The sequence below is a fragment of the Cnephaeus nilssonii genome, assembly GCF_951640355.1.
Source record: "Cnephaeus nilssonii genome assembly, chromosome: 4".
Classification (NCBI taxonomy): domain Eukaryota; kingdom Metazoa; phylum Chordata; class Mammalia; order Chiroptera; family Vespertilionidae; genus Cnephaeus; species Cnephaeus nilssonii.
The window spans coordinates 40334854-40352939 of record NC_137075.1 but is presented as its reverse complement, the minus strand read 5'-3'; the positions used below and the strand labels follow the sequence as shown (position 1 = coordinate 40352939).

The 18086-nt window shown below is 42.3% G+C and overlaps 1 protein-coding gene across 6 annotated transcripts in view; it reads left to right on the top strand.

Moving 5' to 3' along the window:
- Positions 1-18086, top strand: part of MEIS2 (Meis homeobox 2) — a 209423-nt gene that overhangs the window by 185099 nt on the left and 6238 nt on the right. The gene's annotated exons all lie outside the window — the stretch shown is intronic.

The window sequence follows — 18086 nt, the reverse complement described above, 5'->3', positions numbered from 1 at the left end:
GAGTCATTTCTTCTGATTATTTTTAAAATTAATTTTATCAACCAGAGTCTGTTTCAACTTATTTTGCAACTCATTACAACAACGATTCTCTGTGTCCTGCAAAGCTACTGCTATAGATTTGTGTGGTTTTTTTTTTAAATGCTTGGTTAATTGGCTGGTCTGCTAAGAAGGAGTCTGTTGCTGTGGTTGAGGAAAGCTGGAAAAAATAGAGGTTAAGGTTTCTTGTGAATCTGTCACATTTGGGAATTGAGGGCCGTATAATATTACTGCCCTCAAGCCACGGCTAGCAACTTCTGTTCCCCTCAGTGGAGCCCTCACAGGGACCGAAGCCACACCTTCTCAGCCCCAGTCAGCTTTTGGTTTTACTCTCCAAACCAACTCACTTCCACCCATAATCTACTGACCTTTAAATCAGTTTTGACTGCCAGAGGGAGCGCTTTTCCAGCGAACTGGAGTCCATGCACAGAATCTGAGATGTCCCTTCGGCACTGGCCCGTATTTGAAAAGACAGAAACCACCCAACTGTGTGCTAGACCTTAACATGGAGCAAATCTCTCCCATAATGATTCATCACGCCCTAGTCATCGCCTCAGTGTGTTTGAAAAATACGTTATGCACATCGCAGGACATCTTTGCAGTCCATCCAAGTTCATTCAGATTTCCCTTTGCCAACAGCAAGGATGTGTTTTTAATCTCCTTACCACCACGGGCTTTCTCCGTTCTCCTTTGTCGAGTCTGTAACCACACAGGCACACACTTAGAAAGATCATTTTTTTTTTTTTTGTATTGAAGGCAGCAAGGGCTGCTGGGAGGCCAAGTAGCAGGGTGTGGTTTTATACTGGGTCCACAATCCCTCAGCGCCCATCACAGCACCAAGCCCTTTGATCTTGGAAGTGAGAGTGGCAGGAAGAAAGGGAGGAGCTAGCAAAACGGGGTCCCTTCCTAGCTCTAGATGGCAAAGAAGAGCTTTAAGAATCAGTAAGTGGCCACGATATGATACTTAGTTCGTTCGATTCCTGTGGTGGGGGAGGGGAGGCGCGAGGGGGGGGTGGTGTAAAACAAGGCAGTGGATCCCATCTTACTCCCAACTTCTTCACTCCGATGACCCCACCTACAGCCTGTCCGCAGTGGGTTATGGGTCATGGTCTGGTTTCCTTGCAGCATGGGGTATTTTTTCCCCTTCTGACCTTTCACAATAGTACCTGTGTGCTTAGGGGGGAAAGCTCCTTAAGGGTCTGTGTGTTGTTTTCTTTAACCAAGTGACAGGTCAGGAGATGTCTCAAGTCACAAGGTACATTTATGAAAAACAAGTGTGTGTATGTGTGTGTGTGTAAATTTAATGTGTGTGCCTGCAGGCATACTGTAAGAGACAAATTCTGAGGTGTCTATTATTCTTTTCCTGTGTCTTTATAAACTTCCCCTGCAGGAATTTAAAGAAATAGTTGCTTAACATTTGTTATTTGGAAATGGCTAATAGGTGATATAAAAGCAGTGTTTCCCTGGCCTTGTGAATGAATATCTTCAGTCACAGATTTATGAGTGGCAGATAGGTGACATACTTAATGGAGAATGACTCTTTGAGTAAAGCGAGTAACTGCTTCTTAAAGGCCGGAACCTGCACTTTTTCATAGAGAATCTGAAACGAAGTGTAGATTTCGTGCAGGTCTCAATGTGTATCTGGTGTAAAGTTCATTTTAAATTTCTTAAAATATAAGCTCCTCAACCACAGCTGTGGATGGATGAACTTGGAACAACCACCGAGCTAGCGCTGACTGAGCAGCTACCTGAGCAGGCCACCGAGCGAGGTGCCAGGGGCCGAGGAAGTCAGAGCTGGTGGTGGCAGCACACAGCTGGCGCAACAGATCCCAACGTTAAATATTAGAGGTAGTGGTATACCGGTGCCTTTGGGATATAATGCCGCCTTTTTGTTTTATTTTGTCTATCCCCACAGAGTGTAGCTACAAAGCACCGTCTCCCCTTTTGTCTATAAGGTTGTAGGTGATGGAGCAGAGGCAGGTGTGGACAGTGGAAACAAGTCCCTCCCCAGCCTGGGGGACAACTGGCCACGCACGGCCACTTCCTGTTTCCACTGACATCATTTTGACAGCTTAGCACCTTTTTTTTTTTTTTTTTTTTTTTTAGGAGTAGGATGGGGCGTCAAGTCGTCGAGTTAGGAATTTTCAAAGGCAAACTTGCAAAAGGAAAAAGTAAAGTTTGCCCCCCTTTCTACATCTGGGTCCGACAGGGTAAAGCCAGGCGGGTATGGAGCTTGTTTGATCCTCACCAAGGTGGCCCCGGCAGAGGCTCTGATGTCACCTGGTCGCAAGGCCTCGGACTTCTCCTGCTTCAGAGTCCGGCTGACGCTCCATGGCCTGCCTCTCTCTGCTGGTGTTCAAAACGGAGAGGGAAAGGTCCCCACACCTTCTTGTTTCCTCCCTTTATTGTACGCTTTGCTTTGTTTGTTTGATTTTAAAACTGCCATTATGTGAAAGTGTTGCAAGTATAAATAATTGAGAAGATCACTCTGTGGGGAAACCGCTTTCGCTGCCTTTGTGCACAGGCAGCTCATTACGGCTCGGAGCTGAGCATCCTGAGCGCAATTATGCAGCAGCAGTGCGTCGTGGGTATGAACCGAGGGGAGTGGATAAGAGACAGGGAAATAATTTTGTAACTTATTTAATTAGATTTATTTGGTTTTTCAAATAGTTCCTCCGGCGTATCATTTAGCCGACCGCTCCCTGGCTGCCGTGGTCTTTGCGGGGCTGCGGTTGGGCATTTGGTTTGGGGCGTTCCTCCTCGATTCTGTGTGGACCTGAGATGTATTTCTATTGGGGTTTAATTTCCACCCAAGGAGCGGTTACCCGCAAAAACAGAACCATGCTTTGGTCGTGAGGGTCTTGGCTCCCCTCGGGCTTACACGGCCAGCGAGTGTATGTGAATGCAGCGAAGGGAACAAGAGGTTAAAGAAGTGGGTCAGGCTCCGACGAGGCCGTCCCGCTCGCTTCTGCTGAAACGGAAGGAAAAGCCCATAATGGCACTCGCCTGACTTTCACCCCCATCATTTTAAGAATTGCTTTGCCAATCCTTCACAGCAAATAGTAATTGTAAGGGGGCCAAAACAGAGCTCAGGGTGTTTGCACTCCGTGGTAATGATAGACTAGCTCTGCTCCCTGGAGTGAATAAGCCCAACAATTGAGTCATTTTTGCCTCCTGGAGTGAATCACTGCTGCTGGCCTGAATGACAGCGTCCCTTAGAGCACCGGGCCCTTCGCAGGCTGGCCACAGCCCCGGACGGCGGGGCTCAGGGGGCAGGCAGGTGGGGTTTAACACAGTTACAAGTAAAAGCTCATTGTGCACTTGTACACTCCGTCAACAAGAAAGGAGATGGGGGAGGGGAGGAAGGAGCATTTGATGTGCATTGATGTACTTTAGCCAAGAGCGCTTCCTCTTTTCCTTTCTTTCCCTTCTCTCTTCTTTTTCCCTTTAAATCCTGTCCATATCCTCCTCCTCCTTCCTCTCTCTCTCTCTCTCTCTCTCTCGCTCCCTCCCTCCCTCCATACACATATGTCTAACACCTGTAATAGACATGTTTAACTTAGATGGCCGCAGCCCAGTCACAGTTCTGATTAATAAAAAATGCAGAAGGTGTTACAAAAAATTATCTTACGTTTAAGAGGAGTCTTCAGTTTCTAAGCCGCATTCTGAAGCAAAAATTTTAAGCATACATAGCAAATGACCCAATGATAGTTTTTAAAAAATGTTTTGTTGAATGGGAGAATATGAGAAAGTGAGAAAAAGGAAAGATTAGAGAAAACATCCCAGCCTAAAATCGTTCTCTAGTGATCAAATTACCTTTGAGATAGACACGTTTGAGAGAACATTGAGCCAGCAAACATTTTTGGTGTCAAAGGTCTATGGAGTAGCCAGGTTTTATAGTAATCGTGGGAGGTGGCGTTATGAACAGGTGAGATATAAAACAAGAGCCCTACAAATGCTTCCCGTATCTGAGTCTGAATGGGGCAGATTTGAAGATGGAAATCCTATTTCAAGCTGATAAACGGCTTAAAAATACAATTTGGGTTAAAAAATTAGTGCTGCTTCATTTTTCAAATCCTTGGAACTCTAGTGCCCCCCAAAGTCTTAACAACTAGGGTTAGGAACTGACTTATCCCGTTGCTCCTTCTTTGAGGTTCCTGACACAGGTTAGCCTAGTAAAGGCTGGGGCATAACTAGCAGCAAAGCAAGCATCCTCAGTGTGCTTCCCTGCGTGTTATTCCCCTACATTTCTGACCTACTACCCCAGTGACAACAGTGTCCCTCAGGGCACAATTTGAGAAAACCTTCCTTAGAAAGACATGAGAAAAAATATTTAAAGCGAGTTTTCTATTCTCCTTTTCTGTCTGCATCTCACAAATTTTCCTCCTTTACTTCCTACTCACTATTTCTCTGTCCCAACACACACACACACACACACACACACACACACACACACACACACACACACCATAATGCTTCATTGTATTAATAAACTATATACTCAGTTCCCATCACTCTCAGCTTGCTCTCTCCTCTTTGGCCTACTGGACTTACCATGCCCCAGTGTAACTCAGCACCTCTTCCCAGCCTAGGAAAGTCTGATGCCCACTTTCTCCCAAGGCAAGTCCCTCTCTTCCTTCACCTGGCACCTAGGATTTGCCTGGTGTCTCTAATGCCCAGATGGACTCAAGCCTTGAAACTTTGGTCTGTACCTTCAGTTGTGTCTGACTGCAAACATAAACAGACCAGAGCCAGGAAGCCAGAGTTATATTCCAGCTTGGCTCTGCCTGATTCTAGGGACAATCATTTCATCAGGGATTCAGCTATGCCGCTTGCAAAATAAGGAAAAGAAGATTCCTATGAGCTCTTCTGTTCTCAATCCCACGTTATTTCCAAGACAGGGAACCCTATTTTCATCCACTCATTCAGGTTTTCCTTCACCAAACATTTAGCTGCGGCTGTACTAGAAGCTGGACACAATCTCAGTAACATAGAATGAAGATATGGTCCCTGCTCTCGAAGGCTCGCTGGTGGGAAGCTAGACAAATACTGGTACATTGGGACCACGGTGTTGAATGAACGCTGTGATGGGTGTGTTACCCTAGAGCTACTGACTGAGGAAGTGCTTCTTCCTCGGACGGTGGGGCCAGGGAAGTTCTCTCAAAGAAGTGAGAGCGGATAAGAATTTTGAAGGGTGTATTGACCAAGTGGCCATGGGAGAAAAGCCATCCCAGCCAGAAGGAATAGTGTGTTCCTAGTGTGTTAGCATATTAACTTTATACTTATCAATCGCCTGTTTGTTTTTAAATATTTTAATTGATTTCAGAGAGGAAGGGTGAGGGAGAGAGAGATAGAAACATCAATGATGAGAAAGAATCACTGATTGGCTGCCTCCTGCACGCCCCACACTGGGGATCGAGCCCCGCCAGCCAGGCATGTGCCCCAGCCAGGGCTTGAATCGTGACCTTCTGGTTCATAGGTCGACACTCAACCACTGAGCCACACCGACCAGGCACCTTTTTTTAAAATTTGTACATTACCTGTCTCCAAGGTAAGAATCTCAGGCAGTTAACCAAGTTCTAACTTAAATTATTTGTTGGTAGATGATGATGTTACTTTATCTGTACTGGGAAAATGAAGATAATTTAAATATGCCATAATTTCTATTGCTAATGCTTAAGTTAAACCACTTAATTCTGATAGATGTGAAATATGAATCTGCTCTAAATTTTTTTTTTCAAATTGCAGTACAGTGTGTTTGCTTCTTTGTCTATTGGAGCTTTTAGCTTCATGCAGAATGTCAGAGTCGAAAGTTGATGTCTTTATTCCTCTGCAAGTTGGGGGGGAAATGCACTAACTAACCCTCTGAAGCAGTTGTGGCGTAACTGCTGGCTTGCTAAGTCTCTTGTGATTTATAAAGATATATTTTATATCTTTTATGATTACGGGATGATGCTAAAAATTTTGTAGGTAATAATTCCGTCACATTGGTTAGACTGCATATAACATCTCTGGAGAAGGTACAGATGCTACCTGGCTGTCAAATCAAAGGAAAAGAGGTTTCATTTGATATTAAGAAAAGGCCGTCAGGAAATTTTATTTGGAATTTGGTATTGGAAGTCTGAACATCGTAAGTGTGAGGACATTAAGTCATAGGTCCACGAATAGATTTTCTGTTTTGCTTCTTGACATAATGGGGTATGTTATAATAATATTTTAAAAAGATTTTTGTTAGATGCATTGCTCTTAGAACTATAGTTTACTTAAAATGACTTTAAAATGTTTTAGATCTCTGATTCTACACCCCCTCCCCCCCTTGGCACCTAGACTAGATGCCAATAAAAACCGGTTAAATAACATTTGGTTTAAATAGAAAGACTATGATATAAATGCATATGTATGATATTTTGTTTGTTGGATCTTTTTCTTAATATTACTTGACTTTCCGTGTTTTAATCTCATTTTGTCATATTTTGGGTTGAAGCCACTCTAACGTTTAACACCTAGGAGATTTCTCACGTATGGTTCCCTTTAAAAGTGCTAAAATCTCAGCCTCTCCAGCGAACAAGAGACCAGGCTACCCTTTAGAGAGAGCCGTGGTATGGAGAAAGGGTCCCGAGAAGGTTGCCACCATCTGTATGTGGCCTCTGCCACGTCCTTCCTTTTAAGCCAGCAGGAGGATGGGAAGAGGGATCAGAGCGGGCGTGCAAACACTGCGGCATGCCTAGCTGGGCTTCTGAGCCTCCCCTGCTGCTTGAGAAAAAGGAGCCCCACAGACAAATGAAAGGGCCTCCGGGACATTCGCATGCACACCCCTTCCTGCCAAACACCTCGTGGCTTCAGATGGCTGGCCTTGGGGAGGTTTGGCCTGAGTTGAAGAATAGAGACTTGAGAACCATTTGTTTCCACACCATTTTGGGGGAAGTGCCATATTTTTCACCTTAAAAGCCCATTTAAAAAGAAAAATATGTTTTGAAAGGAGGACACAATTTGGAAGCCATCACACTTAATGGAGTCCCTTTAAAATGGAATAGTCGGTCCTATCAGTTCTCTCTAAATTAGTTGTCACTACCTAGAGAAAAACCCACTCTGGATTGTGTTATGTTGCTTAAAACACACCATCTCCTGTATATATTTTCCTATATCCAGTTTTGAAACTATGGAATACATTTCATTGTTAAGTATGGAGTGGAACCCAATTTTTAGTGTAGCCATTTCCAGAATAGCAGGTATGTTATCATCAGCCTCTACATCTCGTCAGACATATTATCTCAGAAGTAAAAGAGAAAGCCAACTGGAACAGATAGAAATAAGACCATGATCACAGAGACTTTTACTGAGAATTGACATGGCCAGCCATTGTTGGATGGAGGTGCCTGTAAAAGCCGGAAGCTGTATGAAGAGGAAGTAATTGTTTTTGGAAGTAGCCAAGCAGTTTATTATAATTGTTGCCACAGCTCTGGAATAGTCATCTAGCTTTGGAGTTTTGATGAAATTAGAGGGTTTTGCAGTGAAAGTCACTTCTTTCTAACCTTTCACTCTTCTCTTGTACTATCTCTTGAGTGGCCTGTACAGCTTCTCAGCCTGGAAGTCCCACTGTCAATGCAAAGGAAATATTTGGCAAATTATTTCCCTCTCCTAAATAGAAATTCCTTGTCAGTGCCAGTTTCCATCCACTGTATACTGTAACGTACCACACATAGATGCTCAGGTGTGTCCTCAGTTATACATTTTACATTTGTGTTTCTTCTTGGTGGTCTAAGCACAATTCATCAGCCGTTCTCCAAGCCAAATGCCCCACCTTTTCATTTCTGCCATCTTCATGAGGGCTCATCTCCTTCCCCTCTTCTGCTTGGATTAGGTAAGAGCCTTCTACCTTCTCATCTGTTCATCCTATAGGTGGCTCTTGGAATAGACCTTCCTCAGCACCATGTTTTATTGTATCATGTCACCATTCAGGAGCCTTAGGGGCTCAGTTTGTCACTCGGGAACCTGCATCAGAGTATTATATACTTGAAAGTTGCTAAGAGAGTAGATCTTAAATGTTTTCATCACAAGAAAGAACTGTAATTGCATGACATGATAGAGGTTTTAGCTAATGTGACAGTAGCAATCATTTTGCAAAATAACTATCAAATCAACATGTTGAATACTTTAAACTTCCACAGCATTAAATATCAGGTACATCTCCATACAGCAGGTGCCGGGGGGGGGGGGGGGGGCACCTCCACCAGCTTGTCTATTAACCGTAGCCATGTTTTCCAGACCCACACCAGAAGCCAGTCTGAACTCGGCTTCTTCACCCTCCCTTGTGAAAATGGGCCCTGGTGTCTTCACATGTGCCATTCCCTTACGTCCATCCTTCCCGGTAACCTGTGCTCTTTCAATCTGGTTCGGGTTCCTCCTCCAAGAATTGGTGATTAGCCTCCACCTGACTTCTTTCATTGACCCGATCACACTTATTTACTGAGTGTGGACTCTGTTGTTTTATAATTATTATGTATTCTCCAATTGGGATTTTTAATTTGTTTCAGTGGGTGTAAGAGTGAAAAATCTGTAAAAGCATAGACTGCCTTTGCAAAATTTTAATATATATGTATGTACTTTAATATATATAAGAGAGAGTCATATAATTATATATTTATGTATTGTGTATAATTTCTTATTATGTCTTCTCTTATCAAATTTTTGTTGTTAAACTTATCTTTTGCTAAGTGTAGGATGTGAAGACTTATATGCACAGATTACTATGAACCTTAAAAATCATTTATTCTGATTTTTTGGACTGAAAAGGATGAAAATAAGCCTTCCATAATCACTGCTTCTCTACACTCTTCTTTCCCTGCCTACTGCTCATTCTGTCCCCTCCGGAACCCAGTCTCTCACTGGGCTGTGCACCCCCCCCCCCTCCCCCGAGAAAGCATCTGCTAGTACAATTCTCTGAATGGAGAGGAGGTGGGTGCTTACTAACTTCTGACTGACTTAAAGGGGGACAGAAGCTAAAGCAAGAAGTAAGGCTGAGAACAACCTCTATTCCCCTGGGAAAGTGTGAAAGGGAAGAAGGGAGCAAACGCTAGAACATGGTCTGATGGAGTGGAAGCAAGGATTTTTAGCAACTCTTCTTTTCTCTCTTGCTTTCAGCATTCCCACCACCCATAAAATTCCTGTCTGACCTATGTGTGATATGTCTAAATATCCTAGAGTGGATAACTTTTTCTTACTCTTCCTCTCAATCACTGCACAGAAAACTTAGCCAGGGGTTAATCTCTGGCAAAGTTGATCATCTGGTGTGTGTGTACACACATGTACATATATGTACACATACACACATGTGTATGTATATATATATGTATGTTTGTGTGTGTACATACATACATGCATGCATGTGTATACATATGGCTGATGACTTCTCACAGTTTATCTTAAGGCCACATTGTTTCATGCTCCACTTGGCTGACAGGGCATCTCTGTCCTGACAGATTTATTCATTGAGAACAGGATCATGTGGTTGAAATCATTTCAATTCTTAACAAGACAGTGCATATGGCTTACTTAGATTTTGTTGTTGGTTTTTTTTTTTTCCTCTTATATATTGCTCAGGGAAGCTGATGTCAGTGTAAATCGGTGGTAATGAAATCAACATTATGGCATCTTTGATATTGCATTTGCTAAAGCCTTTCTGGCTGTTTAATTCAGCACTTACTGATTGATATTATAGACAGTGGATAAACATTTTTGATGGATCTGTTTGCTCACAGATGAAAAGAATCTAATCCTTTTTTCTCTTTGATTTAAAGAGTGGGATGCCTCTGGAGAGGAAACAGTTCAAATGTGGTCACCATAGGTTGGTGGCATTAAAAATAGAAACTCACTTAGGGTAAAATTTGCTGTCAGGAAAAATGGAGCATTCTTTCTGAACCCAGGAACGTGTGGTTCATGCGAGCCTGCTTGTAGATGGTTGCTACAATAAGGCTCCTTTCATACAGGTGTGTTTATGCCCCAGGCTTGCTGGCCACAGTCCATTCCATTTACAGAAGCTGAATTAAACAATAACTACCGCACTGCAAAAAATGCTGTGTGTGTGTGTGTGTGTGTGTGTGTGTGTGTGTGTGTGCGCGGGGGGGGGGGGGAGGGGGGCGGGTTTGGGAGGGGGGAAAGGTGAGCGTCAAAGGAGATGCCTGAGAGCTTTGTTAGGGCCAAGAAAAACCCTGTTGCAGTTGTCAGAGCTTGTTGATGTTGCTGGGAACGGCACTTTTTTTTTTTCTCCTGGATTTTGTGGTTCTGCCTTAGGAAAGAAAGTAAAATAGAAAGGAAGAACAAAGTCCTACTCTATAAATCAGCAGCTGCTCCTCGCCAGATCAAAGGAGTGACATTTTTGCTCCTGGACTACTTGTCCACTTGAGGGCTTGACAGGCAGCTAACAGCTGGCCCGCTAGACTGTATGGGAGAATCAGCCTACATCTTCTTCCGAGCAGATGACAAGCTAATCAGAGAGAGATCCATAGCACAGGGCATGTGACTGCACCTTGATCTCCTCAAACATGTCTAATACACAATCGCTAAACAGCTTGGTGCATTTTTGGCAAGTTAATGCTGAGGTGGTTTCCACTGAGAAGTGGGATAGAAAATTAATACTTCAATCAAAGGTGATCATAAGAGCTAAAAAGATACTAGATTTGTCAGGATCTTCTCCTCTTAGCTTGAATTAATAAATGGCTAAGAACATAATGAGAACTGGCTAAAATGTACTTCACTGATGATAGGTGACTGGTTGATTTTTCAAAGCCCAGTCAGGCTATAGCGTTCAGGTGAATGAGCAGGCAGTGGGTGTTGGTAATTTCGAGAACGATTACTCCTGCTTTTTAGGCTGAGAGAGTTGAATAAAGTTGTAGATGCATCTTCCGTGTCCGCAAAGAGTTGTTTTCAGAAGCACTCTAAGGTGTGTAGGTATAAAGATCTGGAATTTTAATGTCAGGAGTAAAACTTTCAAAGTAATTCATTTTCGAGTTGATTTCCATCTGCAATAAATCATGTACAGGATGAGGTAATATACTACAGCTTATGTCTATTGACTTAGTATTTTATCTTTAAGAGGATAGATCCTAGATATGAATACCTAAGGAAGTTTGTGTGTTTTCTCCTCCCCTACTTTCAAGTAGCTTTGAAAGATTACTTTTACAGTGCATGATAAATAGCCACATATGAATAATCTGATGGCAATTCTGTAAGGGGAGCAGTGCTTCAACATCACAACCCGTTGGGACGTTGTGTTACATGTCATCAGGTGTGATTATACTTAGAGAATAGTGGGTTTTGTTGCTCAGTATTGTAAAGGAAATTAAAGGTAGTTTTCTGTCTTAGAGGAAATTTCTCTAATGCCCTTATTAAAAAGTCTACTATTGGCCATATAAACATTACTCAAATAAGATGCCAAATTCTCCAGGTCATCTTTAAAATTTTTTTAAATTATAAAAATAATCATACTTATTATTAAAACTCAAACAGCACAAATTACATAAAATAAAAAGGAAACTCTTCCATCTTCCTCCTATCCATTCCTGAGAGATAACAATTTTGATAAAAACATGTTATTGGCCCAACTTTTCCTTAGGAGGTACAGATGGAATTAAATGAATTAAATTATTACAAATTGTTTGTTGCCCAAAGCAAGTGATTAAAAGACTGTTTAGATCCAAGATAACCAAAGAGAATAATGCGTGCATTTTCGTAGCTAAGGTTCATGGGTAAAACTTGATCCTTGCAACTTTCTATTCCTAGGCAAAGTACTAGATCATCTGTTTGGTATGTGATCTAGAGCAGGACCTTCAAACATTAATGTGCATAGATCACTTGGGGGTCTTTTAAAATGCGATTCAGATTCAGCAACGCCAGGGTAGGGACTACAGTATTTCTGCAGTTCTAACAAGATCAGGGTGAGGTTGGAGTGGCTGGTCCATGGAGATCTAGAGAACCATTAAGAGACTGTGTGATTCCAGTAGCTTGCCGTACTGCCTAGCCCCCTAGCAGATGCCTGCTCCAGTGTCTGAAATCATCCCCACTGTGGCATTATACATTCAGATTGGCTGGGATCTCTGGAAAGACCCTGCCAGGTGGACACATGCTACCTGTTGGGGTACAACACATTATTACCCTTTATCAACTCAGCATGGATTGGTTTAATAGCCACCCACCTAGTTTTTTTATTAAAGACTGTGAGATACACACACATACACTAGAGGCCTGTTGCATGAAAATTCATGCACTCGTGTTGGGCGGGGGGGGGGGGGGGGGGGGAGGGGGGATGTTCCTCAGCCCAGCTTGTGCCCTCTTGCAGTCCGGGAGCCCTTGGGGGATTTCTGACTGACGGCTGAGCTTGGCCTCCCTCTGCAGGAGGCGACCTGTGGGCCGATTGGTGAATGGTGCCGGCCAGTGAGCAGCCAGCCCCACTCTCCAATCACCCCTCTGCTGCCGCTGGTTGCCACGCCCCCCCCCTTCTGGATCACCATCCCCTCCCTCTGCCCACTGGCACCCGCCTTGGCTGGCCTGGTGCCGCCCGCTTGCCAGTCCCGCCCCCGCCCCCCACTAGTCATTCCGCCATTCGGTCGATTTGCATATTAGGCTTTTATTATATAGGACATTTTTACTTGAGAGAGAGAGGAAGGGAGAGAAATACTGTAGTGAGATAGAAACATTAATTGCCTCCCGTATAGTCTGGGACAGAACCTGCAACCTGGGCACATGCTCTAACTGGGAATCGAACCAACTACCTTCAGGGGCACAGGATGCCGCCCAACCAACTGAGCCACACAGGCCAGGTCACCTAGTCTTAATTATTACCTATAACAGAACAGAGCTCTTTAGGATAGGATGGGCTGAGTGCATTTTGAGTATAAGCTAACATTCAATGAGCTCTTTCTATGTGCCAGGCACTGTGCCAAGGATTTTACATATAACACTTCCTTTAATCCTCAGAACAATTTGGGCCCAACTATTGCCCCAATTTATAGATAGAAAACAAACCAAGGATTTGAAGGTTAAGTAGACTTGCCCATGGTCACACAGCCAGAAAAGGGCAGAGAATATAAGTCCATGCTCTTCATCACTTTGCTCTTTGGAGAAGCCTGGAATATGAAATAGTAACTGAGAAGGGTTTACTCAAAGTGGGTAAAGAACCTAGGTGAGCCTGTGTAACTTCAGGGAAAAATTAGATACGAGAAAGAATTCTGAAAGAACACTGTAGAAGGTCACTAAAGATAACCAGCACCTGCTTGATCATTTTGCCCAGAGCCTTTTATGTCAACATGGACACTCAGTACTCAAGGCATATTCATAAAGCTACAAAAGGTTTGTGATTCCTGATTAATATCATGTTTTCATATTGTAAATGTATGAGTATTAGTTCATTTGTCTTTCGAGTTGTGGACAAATCTGGTATCTATCAAGTTATAAATTAAGCTGTAGCTCATGGAAATTAGTTATGAACGATGAATATGTCCCTAAGTAGCCCATGAATTTCATTTACCTTACTGTGCTCACTGTTGTCTGCGAGAAAATACCTACTGTCTGGCCACCAGTGAAAAATTTATGTTTGCAACAAGATTCAATCATTTGTGTGCCCGAGTACATGGTCAAAGGTAAACCTGCTTAATACATTGATTTAATCATTTTAATGTATCTTACTGAGAAAACCCCACACTTTTTTAAAATCATTATTATTGAAAGTATTACATATGTCCCCTTCTTTTCCCCTTTGACCCCTTCTAGCTCCCGCCCCAGGCCTTCGCCACACTATTGTCTGTGTCCATGGGTCTTGCATATATGCATACAAGTTCTTTGGTTGATCTCTTCCCACCCACCCACCTCCGCCTTCCCCACTCTTGACCATAACACAGCACAGAAAAAGACTAGCTGGTTTTTTGTTTTTGTTTGCTTGTTTTTTTCAAAGTAAGAAAGAAAAAAAAGAAAGAAAGAAACTTGATAACTGGCTTGGTTGAGGCTTCATTGTTTCAGCACCAAGGAGTAGCAAACTCTGTGAATAAGCACCTTCCCTGAGGAGCCCTGTGGCTGGGGAAGGTGGGGAAGTAGAGATTTTCCATTTTTTTAACAGGTCCCCAGTCCCACGCTGCCTACAACACCTCCTCCAAGCTGATCTGATCCCTCTTCCACAAGCCAGCCCCCTTCATAGACCAGACCAATCCACGCAAAAGCTTCAATTCCAGGAGTCTTGCTTCCTCCTCAGTGTTCAGGGCTGGCTGATTTCCAGGTGACTCCATGGAGGCCTCACTTTCTAACATAAGGAATGCTGCCTAAAGGAGTTGGTTACCAGGTGTGGCATGAAGTTAGTGAACCAGAAAAAAGGGATTTATCAACCATTTAAAAAGAAGGGAGGAAAAAGAAAGAAAGAAAGAAAAGAAATCAACCAACAATCAGGAATGACACCTAAGCCTACTTCTATCAATCTGAAACAGGCTTTGGAGTGAAAAGCCTTTAAAAGAAAAATCAAGATGGTGAGATTTCAGTTGCAGAAAAGTATGCGAAGCTGAAAAGTTTGGCTTTGCGGTGGGTGGGGGGAGGGTTGTTAAGGTGGGATAGGGGGAGGTCTCTAGGAGATATCTCTCCAGCAAGACAACAAGATGAGATTTTAACAATATTTTTCTATCTTGGGTTTATTCTTTTAAAAAATATTCTTTTTTCATCTCTCCAAGTTGACTCAAAAAGGCCCTGTGATTCTTGGAAAGTCATTGAATGTATTTCTATAATTAAGTTATTTTTAACCTAACAGTCTTAGTGTATTCTTTTTAAGGGTCCCACAAACTATTGCATTTTCTGTTTTAGTAAAACTTAGTTAGAAAGTCGATGGTATTAGTAGGTACTCTCAGAGCCTTTGTGTGAGCCTGGATACGAACTTCGTGTTCAATACAAATCAATGGAACTAGTGCACTTTAGGGTACTCATTCCCTAAGGAGTCACTAATGGAATTATCTCTCGCCCTTAAAAAAAGTCACAATGTGGCTAATGAAATTTTTTTCTAAGTGAAATCTGGATAAGGCACTAGACTTACTAGCACATTTTATTTATGGCATTTATCATATTCGGCACGTTTTACACGCAAGTTGCACAAACCTCAGCATGTTTTTAAGAGCTATTTAATATCTAAGAAGACTTTGTAATTTTGGGTTAAATTGTTTGTACCAATAGAGGAGTATATTATATGTCCTCAACTTCAAAATCACTCTGGGATGACATTATGACTTAGAAATTTTTTTTTTTATATCAGATACAGATGAAAAACCTAACACTCTTTGGATTGGAAATAACTTTGGGGGTTTTCATTAAAGTTGGGTGCAGCTTGCTGCATGTTGGTTAGTTGGATGTCTTCAGCAATTTTTCAAATGTTTTGGGTTTGGCAAAGTCCAAAATGTTTTTGCCAAGACCCTCTTTTCCCCTTATTTTTTAAACCCGTGTGAAATTCTAGGATAACTTAATCCATATGTGTCTGATTCATTTACACTTAACTCATCAAAATGTTATTTTGTAAGACCCATTTAATATTCAAGAAACCTTTTGAGCCTTTTTAAGACATCTTGTCTTCTGTCTTTGAACCATTGAGTTGTATTTTTCCATATGAATGGAGCTTGGACCTTGAAAGATTGAAGATCAGTTGATTTTCAACTTAGGCTTTTTAAAATCTGAGTATAATCAAAAGTTGAAATATTCTGATTACTGCTTGAGCACTAAATACATTCATTTTAAAATATAGATCAGAAGACTTGGAAAAAAATTCAGGTCCTATAATTTTGGGGAAGACTGCATTTGGGAATTTCATCACAGTGATATTAAAGAAAAAAATTACTCCTAATTTTGTTTTTAATCTATAATTAAATTGTTCCATTTTGTATGTGCATTGGTGTGTTTTTTAAGAGTGGCCTACGGATCATTGGTAAAGTGGGGTAATTTCATTTCTTACTGTTAAAATGTTCATACGGACAACTCATTAATTAATTTTAATAATAACATCTATGACGTTTATAAGACATCCCAAGATCAGGGGAGTTGACAATTGGCAGGAGTTGTACATCAAGAGATTTCTGAAAAATTGGGGCCCATATGTTTTTAAAATTCTGTGTGATTTAAAAGAATGTGGTAGAGTTATGAATCTGGCAAGATGCAGCACGATGGATTAAAAACATTGTTTGAGAACAAAAATTCAGAGAGGCCAAATGGAGCCCAAGTGAAAAAAGCAAAAATCTCTACAACCCTTTGTAAAAGGATCTGGTGAAAACCTTCAGAGGCTTCTCTGCGTATTTGTGGAGCAGAGCTGGACAAAGAAAGGCCATCGCCATAACTGCTAGTGAACATCGGCCCACACCATGGTAACTAGTTGAAAATGGAATACTGGAGTGGCATTTCCAAGTTCAGCGCTTCTATAAAGACCTGCTAGCACGCAGAATGCTTTTTTAATGTTTTGCATTGTTGTGTGGCCCCCATGGAACAACCTTTGGAGAGGACCCCGTTTTTACTAATGTAAACATTCTGACGAGTATCCAAAGAAATGACCTCTGCGTGACCCTCTAACCTTCCCTGTAATTATTTGTTTGAAGACAGTGTGGAGTTCTCCTGCTGAGAACTAAGAACCATGATGCCTTGCAGCTCTGTGAGTAAGGGAGTGTTTGGGGGAACTGGAGAGAAAGACATAAATAAGGGAACAACCTCCAGATGTAAATAATAAAAGAGCAAAAGGGTGAAATTAAAAAGGGAAAAAATAGCAATTCGTTTTACCTAAAGAGTTGGCCTATAGGAAAAAACAAAACCAGGATTAGTAGCCCATAAAACGAGGTGAAACCCCTGCCATGTGTGTCCTCCATTAGAAACTTCAAGGAGGAGAGAAAAGGTTTGCCCCGCTCCCGAGCACCGCACTGGGTCCTAACCTGAGCTGAGAAAAAGAGCTCCTGGGAGTGGAAATCTCGGGGCAGACCTCCTTGGTCCCAGTAAAAACAGTGAGGAAAGAGTGGATAATTAAGTTCCTCTTCGGATTGGAGGGATATTTCTGGAAGGCTCTGTGATCTAGCTGAGCAACATGCCTGGTGCCAGGTGGGAAGAAATGCGCAGTGAGGACTTCCCTTTTGTTTTCACCCCTCCTAGCCTGCCACTTTCTTCCCCAAACCTGCGGGGGTGTAACATTTTTGACAACTGAGCTCCATACTCTCTTAAGTAATAAAGAAGTTCATTGTTTTGCAAACAAACACCATATGCAAAAGACTCCTTTGGTTTCCTTGCAGCTATTCTTCTCCGGCCTAATTGTATTCCCACTGGAGTGCTCACGGGAGGCCTGAGAGAGTGTGGGCTGCTGGCCTTCAGAAGGGACTTCATCTCCGTAGGAACGCGAACGCAAAGCTGCCAACACGCACTAGACATTTTTTTTTTTTTTGGCTAATTTCAAAGAACGAGTTTTCAGTTCCTGCCTGTGGCCCCATGCAGACCCATTAATCATTAAGTCCCCGTGCACTAAAGATTTGACACTGGAAATATTGGGAAATGTTATAAACGAGTATCTTTTTAAGGGACAGCTAGCTAAATGCTAGGCATCCCCCCCCTCCCTTCAAGCACCCCCAAAATGCACAGCCGATGAATCCTGTGCATCAGCTCAGATGTGTGGGGAATGCTCATCATTAAATGCGCAGGGACAAGGGTAACTCACAAATGGTGGGAAATTGTTTTGTTTTTATTAAATTTAGAGAAATAAAGGAGATTTCTTATCATCTTACTCTCTTTGTACATGAATATTTGATGGGCATTATTAAACATTAAAGTAACATGAAGTAGGCACTTATTTTTGGATTTCCAACAAAATTAGATCCAGGCTTCTCGACGAAATAACTGCTCCTCCACATTCCTGTGATTCAGCCACCACCTGATTTGAAAACGTTTCTTGGGCTCTAATATCAACCATGTGTACCTGAGGCTCTGCCTTTCTAGTGGGTTGAAAGGTGGCTGGGTTTATGGTTGGCAGTTACCTTATCCCTGCCCTGGGTGTCCCCGCTTAGACTGGA